The sequence below is a fragment of the Monopterus albus genome, unplaced genomic scaffold (genome assembly GCF_001952655.1).
Source record: "Monopterus albus unplaced genomic scaffold, M_albus_1.0 scaffold433.1, whole genome shotgun sequence".
NCBI classification, from domain to species: Eukaryota; Metazoa; Chordata; class Actinopteri; order Synbranchiformes; family Synbranchidae; genus Monopterus; species Monopterus albus.
Genome location: NW_018128313.1, coordinates 93175 through 111364, shown reverse-complemented (window position 1 = coordinate 111364; position 18190 = coordinate 93175). Strand labels below are relative to the sequence as shown.

At 42.3% G+C, this 18190-nt stretch overlaps 1 protein-coding gene across 3 annotated transcripts in view; it reads right to left on the bottom strand.

Annotated features, from left to right (window-relative positions):
- LOC109952109 (microtubule-associated tumor suppressor 1 homolog) overlaps positions 1-16824 on the bottom strand; it is a 65538-nt gene extending 48714 nt beyond the window's left edge. For 2 of the 3 annotated variants that reach the window (XM_020586981.1, XM_020586983.1), the window contains exon 1: positions 4286-4554. The gene's annotated coding sequence lies outside the window, so the exon portion shown is untranslated. Of the gene's footprint in view, positions 1-4285; positions 4555-12239; positions 12306-16694 lie in introns of those variants that run through there. The other variant, XM_020586982.1, reaches the window with a different exon arrangement.
- Positions 16825-18190: the final 1366 nt, after the last annotated feature.

Sequence of the window (18190 nt, the reverse complement as noted above, 5' to 3'; positions counted from 1 at the left end):
CGTATACTAAACATAGCCAGTAGCAGTGGGCAAGCAGTGAATGTACACACACAGTGGATGTTATTTGACAAGTAGAACATTTAAGCAGGACTTCAGCCTAAGTCATCAGGCAACAAATGTTTATGAATCTCATAAACTACTTTATCAGTGTGACCAGTAACAGTATTTCCCAACTGCTTTAAATCTGTATTTTATTACAGAGATACCAGTTAACATATTTCACAATGTTACAGCAGTCATTCCTCATGGACACTGAAGCCAAAACAACCAGGTAGATGAAGGAGAACACAGCTGAACAGAGGAGGACAGAACAGAACTGGTGATACACTGTGTCAACTAATGATCAGCCACAACATTAACCCCGCTGGCAGATGAAGTGAATAATGTAGATTATCTCGTTACAATGGCTCCTGTCAAGGAGTGGGGTATATTAGGCAACAAGTGTCAGGCCTTGAAGTTGATGTGTTAGAAGCAGGAAAACTGGGTAACCATAAGGATCTGACAAGGGCCAAACTGTGATGGCTGGACAACTTGGTCAGAGCATCTCCCCAGACTGCAGGACTTGTTGGATGTTCCCAGTCTGCAGCAGTTAGTACATTAGTGGTCTAAGGAAGGGCAAACAGTGAACTGGTGACAAGTCTCACTGATGTGTGTGTGTGGAGTGAAGGCTAGACTGTGCTGTCTGGTCCCACAGAAGAGCTACTGCAGCTACTGGTAAACTTAATGCTAGTTCTGACAAAGAGGTGTCAGAACAATCAGTGTATCACAGCTCACTATGTGTGGGGCTGTGTAGCCTCAGACTGGTCAGAGTGTCCATGCTGAACTCTGTTCACCACTGAAAGTGCCTACAATGGACACATGAGCACCAGAACTGGATCACAGAGCAATAGAAGAAGATGGCCTGGTTCTTCTACATCACATGTACGGCCAGGTGTGTGTGTGTCACTTGCCTGCACCAGGATGCACTTTGGGAAGAACAGACAATGATATCTTCTGTTAAATGCTCAGTTTTTCATCAGTTATAAAAGACCAGATGAGACAAAGCAAAAATCATTTGCAAACTAGTTTCACTTCATTTCTTGCTGGCTATATTGTGACAAAATTTAAATTGACATTTTCAAAAATGTCAAAGTGGGTTGCACAGTGCCCGGGGCCTTTCCTGTGCTGAGTTTGCATGTTCCCCCTGTGCCTGTGTGGGTTCTCTCCAGGTACTCCAGCTTCCTCCCACAGTCCAAATACATGCAGCTCAGCTTGATTGGTGACTCTAAATTGCCACTAGGAATGAGTGAGTGTGGTTGTTTGTCTACATGTCAGCCCTGTGACAGACTGGCAACCTGACCAGGGTGGACTCCACCTCTCACCCAATGTCAGCTGGGACTGGCTTCAGCCCCCCAAGACCCTTTTAAAGAATAAGTGGCATGGATAGTGGATAGATGGAAAAATGTCAAAGTTAAAGCGCACGTCAGACATAGTTACAATTACATTAAACAAGTGGTTTTACATTACACAGGATGTCTCAGGTAAACTGTAGTTCACATGACTTAAACTGAAATAGTGTGGAAAATAGTGACTTAGCTGATCATAGTCCAGTGATTTGCTCTGCGTCACAACAACCATCTGTCCACCATTTCACAATTTGGTGAGAATCCACTCAATCAATCTGCTAGATAGATTATGAAGTGAATCCACTTGATTAATTCGTGGTGTAAAGAATACAGGCCCTGTGCTGAAGGTTGTCTTTTCCAGTCAGGCATACAAACAACCAGGGAGCCTGATAACAGGCAGCAGGCAGCAGGGCTCACCTTCCCTTCACAGAAGCACTTGGTGAGCATCACCACTGCATCGCATTACAGCAACACACAAAACCACAGTGCTGGTATCACTGCATACACATTTCTGCAGTCACACAACGGACATGACACAGTCATAATGACACAGTTCGTTATGAACACACAATGACAGGGTGGCTAACACAACTGGATAAACAACAACAGCTGATGTTACAGTCTGTCTTTTGTTGCACCACACACAAAGGACAACCCGACACAGTGAAAGTGGTTGCCATAGAAATAAACTGCATTATTCTCATTCAGAGGAAAGATGAATGTAACTGTGTGAGTGACATAATAACCAGCTTGTGTCATCCTGCCATATATTTAGCACAATCCCACTGAAGTTACCTCCATCAGGATTTTCACACCTGCAGTCGCTGCAGAGGAGTGTGTATGTGCCCACTGGTGAGAGCATGTGTGGATGTGCTTGTATACATCTGTGTGTGTGCATCTGCATTCTGCGACATATACACTGTGTGTGAGATCACAGAGAGAAATGTGACACCGCTGACAGGGCGTGCGTGTTCAGATGACGTAAAGGACACGCTGCTTCACGCAGTGTCTCGCCAGTGTGGATGGTACTGGAACTGAGGTGGTGAGAAATATTTATAATATGAATATATGAAGCAGCTGAATTTGCTACCACTAGAAGCTGGATACTTAAAATGCTTATAAGCCAGAGATGGAAGGAGGCAACTATTAAGATCAGTGAGTGTCAAGAGAAGCTGTTTAAAATAAGGTGAGTCACTGCTGAGACAGACAGAGGCAGCGTTTGACTAATGAGAATGGTCCTAATGGACAGTGAGAGTGGCGTGGAACGATGAAGACACAGAGCTTGTGGGCTGCCTGCCAGGCCAATCGGGACTGGGTTTGTGGATCGAGCTGTTTTTATGTAGCCAGCTCGTGCCCCTCCAGCTCCGACGCCACCACTATCTTAACAGCTCAATACCTGCATGCATGGCAGTGGATGAGAGTTCATCTGTACTGTAGCCTTAGTACTGTAGTAGTGGATAAAAGACTAAGTAAAGAAGGATGTCTATTGTTTATCACCAAAACAAATGACCACCAGTAACAACAATTCCAAAGTTGAGCAGAAAACAGTTTGTTCCTCATTCCATCAAAGTACTGACCATTCATTAAAACGTATTCTGAACTGTTACACTATGTAAGTTACAACTCTTCCAGTATTAGTACTGTTCTGGAAATAACAGCACAGTAGTGCTGGTGAGAGAGGAATAAAGCATTTCCCCTTGCTGAAATACAGGACCAGAGCATGTGGTCTGTCCATACATGGTCAGAAAGGCTCACACAGTCTGAGCTGTACAGTTGTTTTACTGCATCAACCACAATTCCTACAACAAGCGATAAGGCACTGCTGACTCACTCAACCCCCACTGGCACTCTTTGAAACCTTTTCACTGGTTTTAAGACAGTTCAGCACTGTAGAGACTGTAACCTCCATAACTAGAGCTTTGAAATCGTCATTAACATCTCCACACTGCTACAGTATTAACCTGTCAGTCGTTACAGTCAGGTTCACATGGGACCTGAAGCAGCTAACGAACGTCAGACTGAGCAAAGGATACAGTATGTTACTTTGTCTCGTAACCGAGCATGTCCAAAATATTTTTCATTTAGGACGTTTCCTACACTTAAAAAAACATTCTAATTAGTTACTTTAAACAAAGACGTTGAGATGACTTCACCATTATAGTAGTTAATACATTTTGCTTTAGTCCTTATCTGTAGACCAACATGGACTATGGTAAGCATTTAATTCTAGGTTTTCACTGAGTTTCCTGTTGAAGTAAATATAAATCAAAGACAGTTGCAGACCTGCCACACTCAGCCCAGTGAAACAATGCTCTGACTGTGTGTACTCTGTGAAAGGATTTAGTTACATGTGCAATCATGTCAACAAAGCATCTGGAAAGCAAAGTCCCAGTCATCTGCAGAGACTACAGAGACCACATGAATGCTTTCTATTTTTACTTTTGCCACAGTACCATCACCTTCTTGTTCTCTTAATTAAAATCCCACTGAGTGTTTTCTAGTCATGATAAAATGCAAAGGATTTTGTCCTGGACTTTATAGAAATTTCGAGGATTTCACATCACGTACTGAAACATGTTTAGTGTGTGCTATAGGCAAAAGTTTGAAAACTCAAACAGCATATGACTACCAAACGTAGCCGCATTTACAAAATAAGCATTTACTAGAGTATAATAAGAACTGTTTACTGCATAGAAAACTATATACAGTCATTTAAGCCAGTTGGTGGAAATGATCTTCCATGACACAGTCACTTTTAAATGACTGACTTGTTTGGCACCAGCCAACATCTCAAAGTGCACAGATCACAGCCCTATGCCCCAGAATATGCACATGAAGAAGAGGACACACATGCACACGTGTTGATCCCGTGTACAACTGTCACCACAGCCATAACTTACACTTCTCTGTCCTCCCTCTCAGGCTGCGCGGCTGCAAAAAAGAAACATCCAGCAAATCCAGCAAGAAATTATGGGAGCTCTTTCAGCTATGTCACTCCTCACTTCCGACTGGCATGCACTTGGCTGTCTGTCCTCACACACCCTCGATCCTTCTCCTCACACATTCACACACACCCCTGGCTGCACTGCACGCTCATGCGTCATATCTTCTTATCCCATCAGTGCTGTGTGTGAACACACAAGCAAGGAGAGACTACGCAGGCTATGACGGTGGTCAAGAGACAGAGGGAGGAGACAAGGAGAGGGAGAGAGAGGGAAAGATACACTCCCCTTTTTGAGGCTCCATGCTGCAGTAACAAGAAATGGTGTGTGTGCGTCTACCAGGTAACCCTACCCTGGTTAGGGTGCACCCTCTATTCCCAAACGAGTAGGAGGGTCTGTCCTGACCGGTCGAACTGGGTTGGCTGTTGCTAAGCAGTGTTAGGCCCCCTCCCTGTTATTGGTTGCAGGAGTCTGAGGGGAAACAGGGAGGGAGGTTTTGGACCGAAGAAGAAAAAGGACAATGAGACCCATTTAATCTGATGTAGTGGTAGGAAGGAGAAGTACGGGGTGGAGGGGAAGAGCCACTGGTGTGACAGTGACTGGTCATAAACAGGGTGTCCTGCCAACAGACAGCTACATTTCAGCACCCCTCAAGAGGTAGTGCTAAAATTGAGTTCCAGGAACACAAGGGGGGAGGGGTGCATGCGTGCGGAGCAGCTGCCCCTGATTGGTTAAATGTCCGCTCTTCACACCTTAGTCATTAGCACGGTGTAGAAAGGGGCACTCATACTGGTTTAGAGGTTAAACGAGGCCTTCACTTGTTGGTTTAGAGGCAAAACGGAGACCTCAGTCAGTGGACCACAGGCAAAGCAACGAAGACGTCACATTTCTGCGAATGTGTGTTCTGTTTGCTTAACAGCTGTTTGATAGACTGCTCATACAGTCTCCATTACTGGCTGATTGTTGCACTATCGAGTCACACTTCACATTGTCTGTCCTCTCTGCTCAGCCAACTGCATGTGAGAGGGGAGCAGCCCCTCTCTCCTCTAAACAGAGCCCGACACAAGAGAAAATACAATGTTAAAACAAAGCAGGACGGCCCACCTCAACCCAGGAAGTTATGCAGGGTGAAGTACGATGTATACTGCTCATTAGGTTCCAACAGTGGAAATGTACCAAAAAGCCTTCATTCCACTACCACCAGGAGCTGTCCTGAACTCAGGCTGGCTGACCAGCTATTGGCCCAGGCTGCCTGGGCCCCAATACGCATTTGTGTTTCTATTGCACAGAGTGAGCATTTCTCTTGGGGAAAACGTCATGGTGCTGTCTTTTGCTCAACCAAAACGAACATCAAAAGTAGGAGCACAACAGAGCAAACATGAATTCAACAAACTTAGATACCGTATTGGCTCTTATTTCTTTTTTTTCTCTTTCTGTGGCTGAAACACTTCCTGTTGCTCAAGTTTTCTCTGCCAGTCATTGTAGCGATGTCACTGGCCGGAGTGACTGCTGCAGGGCCATGCATCACGCTTTTCAGCACATTTTCAGCCCAGGCACGGTCCGTTTCTGAGACACTCGAAACAAGCAAACCGCACTACATTATAGGTAAAAAACGGTTCCTGTCAGGTTTGCCCGGCTGCACCTTCCTCTCTTCTCTCTTTCTCGCTCTAGTCTGCTTTTCTCTTTGACTCTCTTGATTAACACACCTGTCCTGATTTTCTGACACTCTTCAGCTGCGCCTCCTTTGTCACTCCCTATTTATACTCGGCTTTACCTTCACTCCCTTGCTGGTTCTTTCTAGTTGTTAGCCTTCGTTCCATGTCGGATTATATCTTTTGTCTCCCGTTTTTCCACGTCTTGTTTCTCATAGTTCTAGCGTCTCCTGTCACTTCTCCTGGATCTCTCCTTTGGACCTGGACTCCCTCAGCTCCACCTACCTCTTCCACAGGTCGATGCACAGTCTCCTCTCTGCTACTCCACAGTCAACCGGATCACCACCTTGACCAGCTCAGGAGTGTCGCTTTTCCTCGCAGCCCAACCTCATCACTTCATGGACAAAACCCCTTCACAAATGCTGGTCATCACCCGGTGATATTCATTTCAGTCATTCGCTCTTGTTTCTTGTATATTGTGTTGCACCCCTGTTTCACCACTGTAAATAAATCCACCTCTTGCACCGAAGCCAGCCGCCTGGGTCTGTTCTTTACTGCTCGCTCACAATTGTGTCGAGCAATCCTTACAGTTCCTGGTGGCAATGGAAAGATAGCATAATTGTGTGAGACTGTCAGAAGAACACACTGTACAGAAATTTCATAATAAAGTATGTTAATGCACCAGAGGCTGATAGATGATTGCTTGTCACACCAGCCTCAATCACTGAGCAGTTAAAAATCTGAGTGTGTGTTAGAGGAGTTCAAAGAGCCTTGAGAGTTCAGAGGGTGAAGACTTTGTTCCAAACCAGAGTGCAGGCTCGGAAATGACCAATAAAAGTCACTGCCATTGACTAATCAAATATTGGGACAATTTATGCTTATTTTGTTTCATAGGGTGATAAAGCTCAGTTGGACTCTCTTTCCTTCACGTCACTGTGCTTCCAAATCACAGTGATTAAGTTTGTGGGTGAAGCTTTTTTATATCCAATTGGAGTGATGGGCAAAAATACAAAACAAAGCCCCACACTGAACCAATAATGAGATCCAGATTGAAAAACAAATATTATTTCCATCAAAGGAGCAATAGAACAGCATCATGATAACAGCATAAAATCCATGCAAATAATAATTGTTGAACATCGCTCAGTGTTTGTATGCACAGGAAATTACCTACAGTTTGTGGTAAAAGATCACAAACTTACATAAACACACCCCTACTACTAGCCAAACTGTGATTCACTGCACTGATTACACAATCCAAGTGGGCGATCGCACTCAACTGCAGCAAAACTTCTCTCTGAAAATGACTGTATTCAACACAGATAATGGAGCAGTTCACTGCCACAGTAACACTAATATGATGCATTCATGTCCTTCATGTCATTCACTGCTATGTCAAAGAGAAAGAGAGGGAAACTGCCTAAGCAGTATTAGTGCTGCTTGTACAAAACTCCTGAATTTATGGAAATATCAGTACTGCAGTAACATGGCTAACATTAGTCACCAATAGTAGCTAATGGAGGAAATCAGCTCACCATGTACAGCAGGCTTACTTCACTGAACCACTAATTAGCTCATCACTGTAGTGAGCAGGGATTTGTTTTGTTGATGACTGTCCTTCTTACTGGGGCCACTGACCTGCTGAGAGCAGACAGCCATCACCCTACTGGAGCAGTCACCGATATTTTATCTAGAAATACAAACAGGAGTCTAAGTTAGGTTTGACACCAGGGATTTGGCCCTCAGCAGGTCACAGGTGATTAAAGAGCCTGCTAGGTTTAGAGATAGTGCACAGTCCACTCAGTTAATATGTCCAGCCAGGGAAACCCTCACAGTGCCTTATCAGACTGAATGACAGGTCTATTATATTGAGACTGTCTCTCTCCCTCATCCCAGTCCCTAATCACAATGAACTAATTATTAATATGTCCACCAGTGCCAGTGATGTATACCACAAAATACCTGATAAAATGCTACAGAACCATTTTCCCAGGCAGTCATAACTTTATCTCCATACTGTTGCATACACAGGCCAGCAAAATTCTTTATTAGAAACACTAGATGTGACATTAACACATCATCTATTAGTCATATTCCTGAGATCTGTTGCCTCCATAAAACCTTCAGGTTTAGTCTCATAAATATCAGATCACTCACTACCACATCCTTACTGAGAAATGACTGGTTCTTCAGCAAAGTCTGGACGCAGTTGGTTTGTGTGAAACTTGACCCAAACTAAATGTTTTCTTACCATTAAATGAAGCTTCCCCACCTGAGTAACCAGTGCCACTGTTACTTGAACTACTAAACAAGGTGGTGTTGTTCCCGTAATGTACAAGTCTATTCAATTTAGCCTGTGAACTGGTTAATACTTTCAACTCTTTTGAAGCTCTTTTATTAAAACCACCTCCACCACCTATAAATTGCTGTATCCATCCAGGGCAGCAGACGTCGACCATTGCACCTTATGGTGCTCTACTGACTGCTGGGCCACAGCTGAGTTTTCAAAAGAACTTGGGAGGATTCACCTCAGACATTTTGACGAGATTCTAACTGTAGGTGACGTGAATATTGACCTGAATAAGACCCGTGATCCTCTACATAAAGCTTTTTTCTCTCAGCAGTATTTCTGGTTCCACCTATTGTGTATGTGAACCTATTCACTGCAGTGGTAACACCCGTGACCTGGTTCTACTCTGTGGGATAGTGGTCTCTGATCTGATCATATCAGTTGTGTCAGATCACTTTCATATTAAATCTGAAGCCACAGTAGCCTGTGCTGTTAATGCAAATGTATTTACCACCATCATCTTCAACTGCTCTTGGTGAGCAGTTGCTGGTGGTCCTGTCTCTTTTCACTGCAACAGGCTCTGTGGCAAAACAATACCAATGACTTAAACACAGCTTTGTCTAGTCTCCTGTTTTTTTTAAATAAAACCAAACTATTGCTCAGGACTGGGTTGAAAATATCCTGCACCAGCCAGTGACACAGAAAACACTGCACAGACAGAAGGAAAATGGATTACATTAAATATCAGCAAATTCTGGATTCTGGATGACAAAGGTGATACATTATGCACCATTGGTGCCTCAAACCTGCTCTTTTTCAGAATCTTTAAATACTCTACAGACTTAGAGCTGTTCACTGCTTACACTGCATACATTTGATTTGATTTGATTTGATTTATTCTTTCAAACATGCAGAACAAATGACATCAACACACACATAATTACACAAATCTAACCAATGCTAATCCAGAATCAGTTTGCTTATACCTAGTACATGTTTGAATGGAGTAGGAAGAAGTCAGACTTATCCAGTCCTACCCCATAACATCATCTTATACAAAAAATTTCATGCATCATTGGCTGCAAGCAGTATCTCTACATAGGTGATTCTCTTCTGCACCAGACAAGTAATACACAGAAAATTTAAAACAGAGTGTTTCCTTCATGCATTCTTGATTAAATCTCTTATTCTTGCATATATCTTGAATGACACATACATTTATATTTATATTTAAACTCCTCAATTCTTGTACTGTTTTTCATGTCCACACTTAAACCATTCCATAATTTGACCCCACTTATAGAAATACAAAATCTTTTTTTGGTTGCATGAACTTTTAGATTTAACTGACCCCTTAAATTATATCCCCCTAGCTTACTGTCATTTTATTTTTCAACAGGACATTTTCCTCAGCACCGTGCAGCTTTAAACATAGACTTCTAACAGATAATTCATATTTAGAGGTGTGGGATTTTGTTTATGTCGTTACTTCAGACGAAACCTGAGATGATTGTTAAGGATACCACAGTCCGTGGAAGGTTGAAACAGCTGTGAGTCCTCATGAATAATGCTGATGGGAGTTACATGTAATCCCAGCAGTCATTATACAGATTAGTGAAGCAAATACTGTGCACGTGAATAGGCTTATGCAGACTTAATAAAATTATCATTTTTATTAAGTCTCATAGGAGTGGCCCTATGGTGACAGCTGTACCAGACCTATGTCATCATGGTTATACCAACAACCACAGATTGGTCAGTTTTAGACAGAAAATAATAATAACAGAATTTACTGAAATATAAATGTATTATTCTGACAGTTAAACTGTCTTTAGTAATAACTCATAAGAGTCAATAGAACCCTAGATGTCGCACTGTCCACTTGTAGGTTCTCAGTCTGAGAAACGACAACTGACATTGTCCTCACTGCAGCTGTGATATTAGAAACTGATGGGGAAAAGGATCGTTGCACAGATTCCATGTTGTTTTTTATGTGTGCGGTCTGTCAGTAAATACATTCATCGAAGTCAGTGGATCATGGTTTGATTTTAAGTACTTTGTTAAGAAGGGGATTAGTTACAATAATAAACATGCAGTTAGGTTTTGAAATAGTCATGGTTAAAAGAAACAACAGCTACTGGTCTGAAACAGGAAACCAGCAGCAGCTTCCCGGGTTAAAGTCCTGTGTTTTGTTGGCTCACCCGTTCACCCCAACCTGACTTTTTCCTTTGCTCCTGTTATAATTATTACAGCTTCTAGCAGTTGCCCAGTAATAAAACTTAACTATGGGCAATTGTGGGTAGTAAGCTGCATGCACAAAAAACCTCAGTCACTGAGAGGACAGCCTCACCTTCTCTTACAGTAAGTGCAGGTGGTTTGGCAATGCAGATATGAGTTAATAGAACAGCCTTTAATGAAGACACTTGTAACTAGCCAGCATGTGGAAATGATGTGGAGATACTTTGTTTAAAGTAACACTGTCACAGTAAATCTGTTCATATTTACTTTAGTGATGTAATTAATCTGCTGTGTCTTTTTTGTTATGTTAGTCTTTTGTGCGACAAACATTTGATCATCATGTTTTATACACCCTGAGGTCATGTTTGGAACTGGAAGCCACTGGCTCAATGAAAACAAAGATTGCACACAGATGAAGTTGCATGCACACAAAAAACCAAGTAGGCTACAGTACATCTGCGTGGAGCGCCGTGTGGCCCTGTGCCATGGCTGCTCTACTGAGGAGGTACAATACAGGAATGCTAAAGAAGAACAGCTTTGTGAGAGGGGCTAAATAAAAGCTATTTCATTACCAACGCTGCTGAACATGTTGACAATCATTTGACCATAAATCAGAAAAAGGCTAAACATGCAGATTCAAATGTTCAGTGTTCAAATTGTCTTTTTTAATTCAATCATCATACATGGCAACAAAAAGCATCAAATCCTCACACATCAGAAGCTGCAACCTGCAACTTTTAGGCATTTTTGCTTCAGAAATTACTGAAATAATTAACTGGCTATAAGATAGTTACCAATTAATTTTTTTGACCAACCAATCAATGAACCAACTAATCATTACAGCTCTTCAGCATATGGTAGTTTGAGTCATTTTTTTCCTAACCAAGAACATTATATGTTAAAATATTTGTTCTACATTCATAAAATGAATGTGTTCATAGTTTTCACAAAGCACGCTGGTATTACCTATTACTTTACATTTACTTCACTTTATCCAGTGCACATGTCAAAAGATGTATGAAAAACAACAAAATGTCATGCCTGATGAAGAATAAAAATACAAGGCATGCGGGGTTAATTACCAGAAAGGAGAGAGCAAGCCCAGATCATTTCAACGAAACATGTTTGTGCACGTGTGTGCTGGGTTCCAGCAGCGTTTACATATGTGAAACCTCCCGTGTCAACCTAGTTTAGATGAAGCAGGCGGTCTATCATGTTTGGCAGGCTTTACATTCCACCCCTCTAAAGCCAGTGACAAACCTGAACATACACTAGTGTACATGGATAAAAACACAGTCAAATTATTATGGAGCTGAAAGTGGCAGCAGCAGATAATACAATCTCCTAACCACTGGAAACTCTGATTAAAATAGATATTCTAATCAATTCCTGCCTGTCTGACACAAGAAGTGTGAAGGAAAAAGCATGCGTGTGTGTGTAGCTGTCATGATAAACAGTGTTTTCTGGAGCGCTCACACTCAGCACAGCAGTTCTTCTCACACTGTCTATCATATAGCTCACATATTTTTATGAAGTGGTCTCAGTATTATTGTGTTGCTCTGAGAACAGCTATGAAGGCTGGATTCCTCAGGGTTCTCCTTTTGGCTGTTACAGTTAGGGTGCTGTTGAATTATACAACATTATACTGAGAAGTGTTTTCTCTTTTTTTTCCACCCCATTTACAAACAACTCAGTATAACCAGTGATTTACTCAAGTCCAACTTTGAGGTACCTGTACTTTACTTGAAGACTGGCGACCTGTCCAGGGTGTCCAGGGTCCTTTACAACCTCTTATGATCTGATAAAAAAAAAAAGAAAACAAAATGGGTTTTGGGGGAACATTTGCTGTACATTTTGCAACAGTTCCAGCTCTAACTGGTGACAACACCTCATTCTGAATGGAGCCACTATGCACCAGCTGTCTCCTCCCAGTGGCTCAGACCTGAGACACCTTCACACTGAGGCCCAGAGAGGAGAGCTGCTCAATGTGCATGAAAGACTGCAAAACAACCAAAAATAGACCACAGCTGCAGACTGACTACAGTGTGTGGGTGTGTGCTGTTAAACTGATGAGCAGCACGGTCCTCTATCTTCTACAAGTTAGGAAGCACAATGAAAATGCATTATATTGTTTCAAGCATGCACGTAGTCTTTCTCTACATTTCTTAACAGCTAACTCACAGATTTTATTCTCTTTGCAGTTTCAAACTCATCTCACCGATATTCACACTCCAAAATGAAGCAATGTGATTACCTGTCAGCAGTCAGTGCTGGGGTGAAATTCCACATTGCATCACTGTGCAGGTTTCAGGTTGGGTTAGTGTAAACGACATCAAAGAGAGCTGAGGTGTTGTTCGGGATAATAGCTCCATCAGACACAACAGGTTACTGCCTTAATCCCAACTACAAGTCTAGGCAGAGGAGAGCATTCAAAGACTTCACACAAACTCACACGCAACTTGCCAATCATGACATGCTCACAGACTCACTCCTCCAGACAGATGGACATGTACAAGGAGTGGCTTGATTAGACCTGCAGAAACTTGGCACCTGATACATTTGGCTCTACTGCCAACTGAGGCAAATGCTGTCTAACAAGAGAAAAGCCTACAACACTTCACACATACCAGAAATTGCAATGCTTTAAGACAGGGCTCAGCAACCTCTACTATTTTAAGAGCCATTTTTGGCCGGGAAAAAAAAATCTGCATCGAGCTGCAAAGACTGTTTGAGGCATTTTAACTTTCCATCCCCATCACCACAACACAAAGTTGGGTGACTTCCTCAGCTGGCACAGGAAGTACATCCTCTGCTCTGCCTTCTTGGTGATGGTCCTGATGTTGGATGTCCACTTCAGGTCCTGGGAGATAGTGGAGCCCAGGAACGGATGAGGGGGTGTCTTCCTCAAGTCGACTGTCATCTCCACTGTTTTGAGCGTGTTCAGCTCAATGGACAGTGGACACTACTGTACACTATCCCATCATCCCACAGTGGTGATAATGCCGGCCTAAAGATGATAATTTAGTCCTAGGACTGCAATTATGCCACTTAATTAAGTTTTGATTTTTTGATTTTTTTTTTTTTTTAGTCAAGAAAATTACGATCTAGTTATCTAGTTTAGAAACTTGCTCAGACGTTTGCGGAGATGTGATGACCTGCTAACATGCCAGATAGCTATCTCTACTTAGTAGGCACCGCTCAGGAGCTGAGCCCTGCTCTATGAAAAACCACGAGAAAGACATGATGGTGGGTCACATGTTGTCAGACCAGTTTAGTATTTAAGCTTTATAAGAAATTTGGACAAATCCGTAAATAACAGTTTATTAACTTGATGTGTCACTTCACCCTTCAAAGACACGGTGGTGAAGCAGTTGACCCTGTTTTAGATGGGAGCAGTCAACCCGCCTCCTTCACTGCAGATTCGTGGGCTTGCTGATGATGTTTGACTCCTGTCTTCTCCTATGTCGGTCTCTTGTTTTGTTTTGGAGCCAGGCTGGGGTCCCTCTCAAGGACAATGGGGAATGCTCTGTTGCAGTTTGTCTGCTATCTCTTTAGTGTCATTATAGATCCTTGGGGCACTATCCAGAAACACCTTAGGTCAGTGATGATGGAAACCAGTCACTTCTTTCTTTGGGTTTTCTGTTTATTCCAGCATATTCTTTTCTTCACTATTTCTGTCAGGTAGGCAAAGCATTTTACTTCAGTGAAAGACCTCTTTCTTCCAAATAGTGGACAGAACCTGTTCCTTGATTTTGTTGGTGTGTCCCAAGGCGGCCGTTGACCCAGATTGAATTTTCAGATCATTGTTATCTCAGCTGTGACTTGAGAAATTTGGCCCCTAACTCCATTATTGTCTCCCTCATCCTCAGGGATCCCAACAGATGCAGATGTTATTCTCATTAAGAATGTGATTCCAGGTTGGTCATTTTTGCTGTGCTTGTTTAATCTGGTCGAGGCTGCATCTCTGCTTCTGCAACACACTGCTCCTCTTCCTTGGCTCTTTGTTGTAGTTTTCAAGTCCTCCCTAATGTCTTCAAGGGCCTTTTTATCTCATCTCTAAATTCACTCAGCTCTTTCTTCACATCCTATCTCAGGATAGAGCAATAAGAAGTCAACCGCCTTGATCTCTGCCACCATACTAGTAAGCCAACCTCAGTTTCTAGTCCATCTAGGTGAGCATCTTCATCACACTTCTTGCTTTTTTCAGATCTTGTTGTCACACTACCTTTAGCTTTTTTGAATTTATCCTATTCCATGTTCTTGTCAGCTTGTGAAAGACTATATTAAAAAGAATGAATACATTTCCATTTTGATTTTATTCTAGACACTTTCTGTGTCAGTGCTGTGACAGTGTGGTCACTATGACTGTTGTACTGTCACTGTGTCACACTGTGACAAAGTCCAAACCACTGAAGGCAGGCAAACACATCCTGCTATTAGGATTAATCTCCACTAAGAACAGAGGGTCTGCTTTGTTCACTACAGGGATTCAACAAAAGACTAACCCCCACCAACACCAAACTCCCAGTCCAAAACTTGCACTGCACCAGTTGCCAGCTGCAGCAGCAATAAGTAATTCAAGACATGTTCAGCCTCCGTATGTGAACACACCTCTGCAGTGACCGGCTTGCAATGGACAGGAACAGTCACATCAAGACTGAGGGCTCCACTCAGTTGTAAGTTCCTTGCATACCAGGTGTTGGCCATTTACTCTTACTGATGTAAATGGGATGAACGTGTAATGGTATACAGTTTAACAACATCACAAACCAAGACCTCAGAAACAACCAGCTGAATTAAAAATCCTCTAAGATAGTTCGACACTGAACATCATAACCTCTGCGGTCACCAGACTGCTGCAGTAGTTTTAGCTTTATGTACCTAATTAACTGGCAACCGAGTGCATGTCACCATGCTAAACAGTAGAACAAAATAACACTACCTTATCATTTGCTTTTTCAGCCCAACAGCAATGTCCTTTGTTCCATCTTGGGTGGTCCCTAACAGAGGCCTAAAAGTGACTTCTCAGCACTTAACTGAAGCCTTTATTTGGTGACTGTCTTCAATAGGACATAAAATATTTAACACAAAATCAGACAGCGTCCAGCAGAGCTGGTAGTGCTAAAGCACCAAAGGCTCATCCTGACACCACACACAGAAAGCACTCATGCCGAGGAGAAGCACTGAGTTTTAATCCTGGGCAACCCTGCAGGATGATGCAGAAGACAACCTGTTATGTAACACTCAGAGTACTGCTGCAGCAGAAATGTCCATTACACACCAGCACATTACTGCATGGACACTGTGGACACACACAATGCCACAGGCAGTAGAATGGTCATGACAGTGCAATGTCATTCATTCAGCAGAGCACTATCTGTGCTAGGTCTAAACTGCCACACACACCCACACACATAGAGCTGCATTTATACATACAATACCTATGCTGGCCAAAGAAGCAGCGTACACCTGAATAAACAACTAGTCTATGTGCAGGTACACAGACATGCACAGCCAAAGGACACAACACATCATTCCCCTGGAAGATCTGTTACTGAGTGCGGTGCTCACATAAATATCAACATAAGTACATATTCAAAAGGAAGAACATGTAGAAATAGGCCTAGCGCAGCTTTGCTGTAGGGTTAAAACCTTTTTCTTACCTAAACAGTGACTAGACCAAACAGGCTACTAGGTGAAAATTAAAGAATACATTTACTATAAAAATATGAAAAAGTGTCATCATGGTCCCAGGCTAGAAGACTGTCCTCAAAATGTGGCCATTTTCAGCCGGTGGTCACGTCAAACCTGCGCTTCCCTGCACAACAGTTAATTACGCTAATTGTTGGACTTAAGATTAGTAATGCAATTATTACAAGAAAGACGTAGCTGCTTCCTACAATGAAAGCTTGATTTCTACATTTGTTTTTTCACGTTACCACACAACTATAAGCTGCACTGCCGCGAATTGCATTCCGATTTTGGAAAAAGGGTTTGGGGGCTTCTAAATGAAGTTTGTTTTCGGGAGCCCGACCGAGACAACACTGTCGCATCTTAAATGGAGTTCGGTGTTACCCATCTGGACAAACCTCATGTTTCAGACAGGTTACCTACCTCTCGCTAAGAAATCCCACGGTGTCACTCATGCACAAAATTAAATAATAATCTATGTTAAACTCCCATTTACCGTGGTGGTAGCGCTGTCCTGACCAACCTGCTGCCGGCTGCTTACACCTGGACACGGCCCGACCAGCACGTAGCGCTACGTCACGTTTCTATAACAGGGTCTCCGAATCCCACCAAATCCTGCTTTTTGGTCGAAAGTGCAATGGCCCGGCCAGACTACTCCGTTTTAGACCATCTCTGGTCGCTGCAGTCCTCGGGTCCAATCGGTTGCAGCAAGAAGGAGCCCAGACTCACGAACACATGCTGGTCTTACTATAGTTGTGAAGACAGTATATGTTTTCCTTGGCCCCTGAGCCTAATCCTAATCCTAAACCTAATTTCTAACCTGAACCAAGTCTAATTAATCAGGACGCTGACGTTGTTTAATGTTGTCACTGAGCCATATATTTGATTTTATACAGCTAGCCAATTTATTATTTATGCCTATTTGTTATTATTGCTTGGTCTTATTTATATGGCACATTAACAACCCGTAGTACCGATTATCGTTTCCAAACTTTTTTTAACTCCCAAGAACACACACACACACACACCTTTTATTATTATTATTATTATTTATTTTACTGTAGACTGTGTAGGTAAAATATCACAGACCACATCACCTGTGAAACCAGTGAACATTCATTTCTAACACTCCCATCTAGTGGCCAAACGAGGAATGGCAAGTGGAGATTTTGCATTACATGTAATTCCAGACTCAAAGGTTCATTCAACCAGCGATGTGCCTCGTTTGTCATATTGTATCAGTCTGACAAAACCGTGTAAAATAGTCACTTTAAATACATTTAACTGTAAAATTACCCGAGTAACTGTTACGTAAGCAAACACAACAAGAACAATCAAATAACACATTTGAAAATCCAGTGAGTTTGCATGAACTCTGACGTCTGTCAGTGTGATCAGTTACAAGTCTCCCTTCCATTATCCTGTTTTCTTAAGCCAAGTGTTGAGACATGACAGAGTTTCATAATCACCTTAACAGTCTGTACACATTTGTTACACTGTAATGTGACCTCCACTTGCTGGATCACTGTCCAACACACTGTTGACAAGATGATGTGACCTGGTACTGAGTCCTGACCATAGTAATAGGCTAAATCTGGTTTAGCAGCACACTGATAAAGTGCTTTCTTGCAAAATCAAATTTAAGGTTAAGTTAAAATGTATAAACAGTAGCAAACATAACTCCACACATACTCACACAGATCAAAATCTTTTGATGTGCATATGTGTGTGTGTGTGTGTGTGTGTGTGTGTGTGTATATATAACTTAATCTAATTTTTTCTTCTTATGATTTCAAGATTTGCGAGTTTTGGCAAAGGCAAAGAAAAACACATTACTAATACAGTGAGGAGATTCTTTGGCAGAGCTTGATATTTGCTTGGAACAAAATATAAAATGGGCTTATCTGATATTTAATGACGTGAAAAATTCACATCTGAGGCACGATGTCTCCAGGTCGGTATGGGTCAAATTCTTTTGACTGGTATTGTATA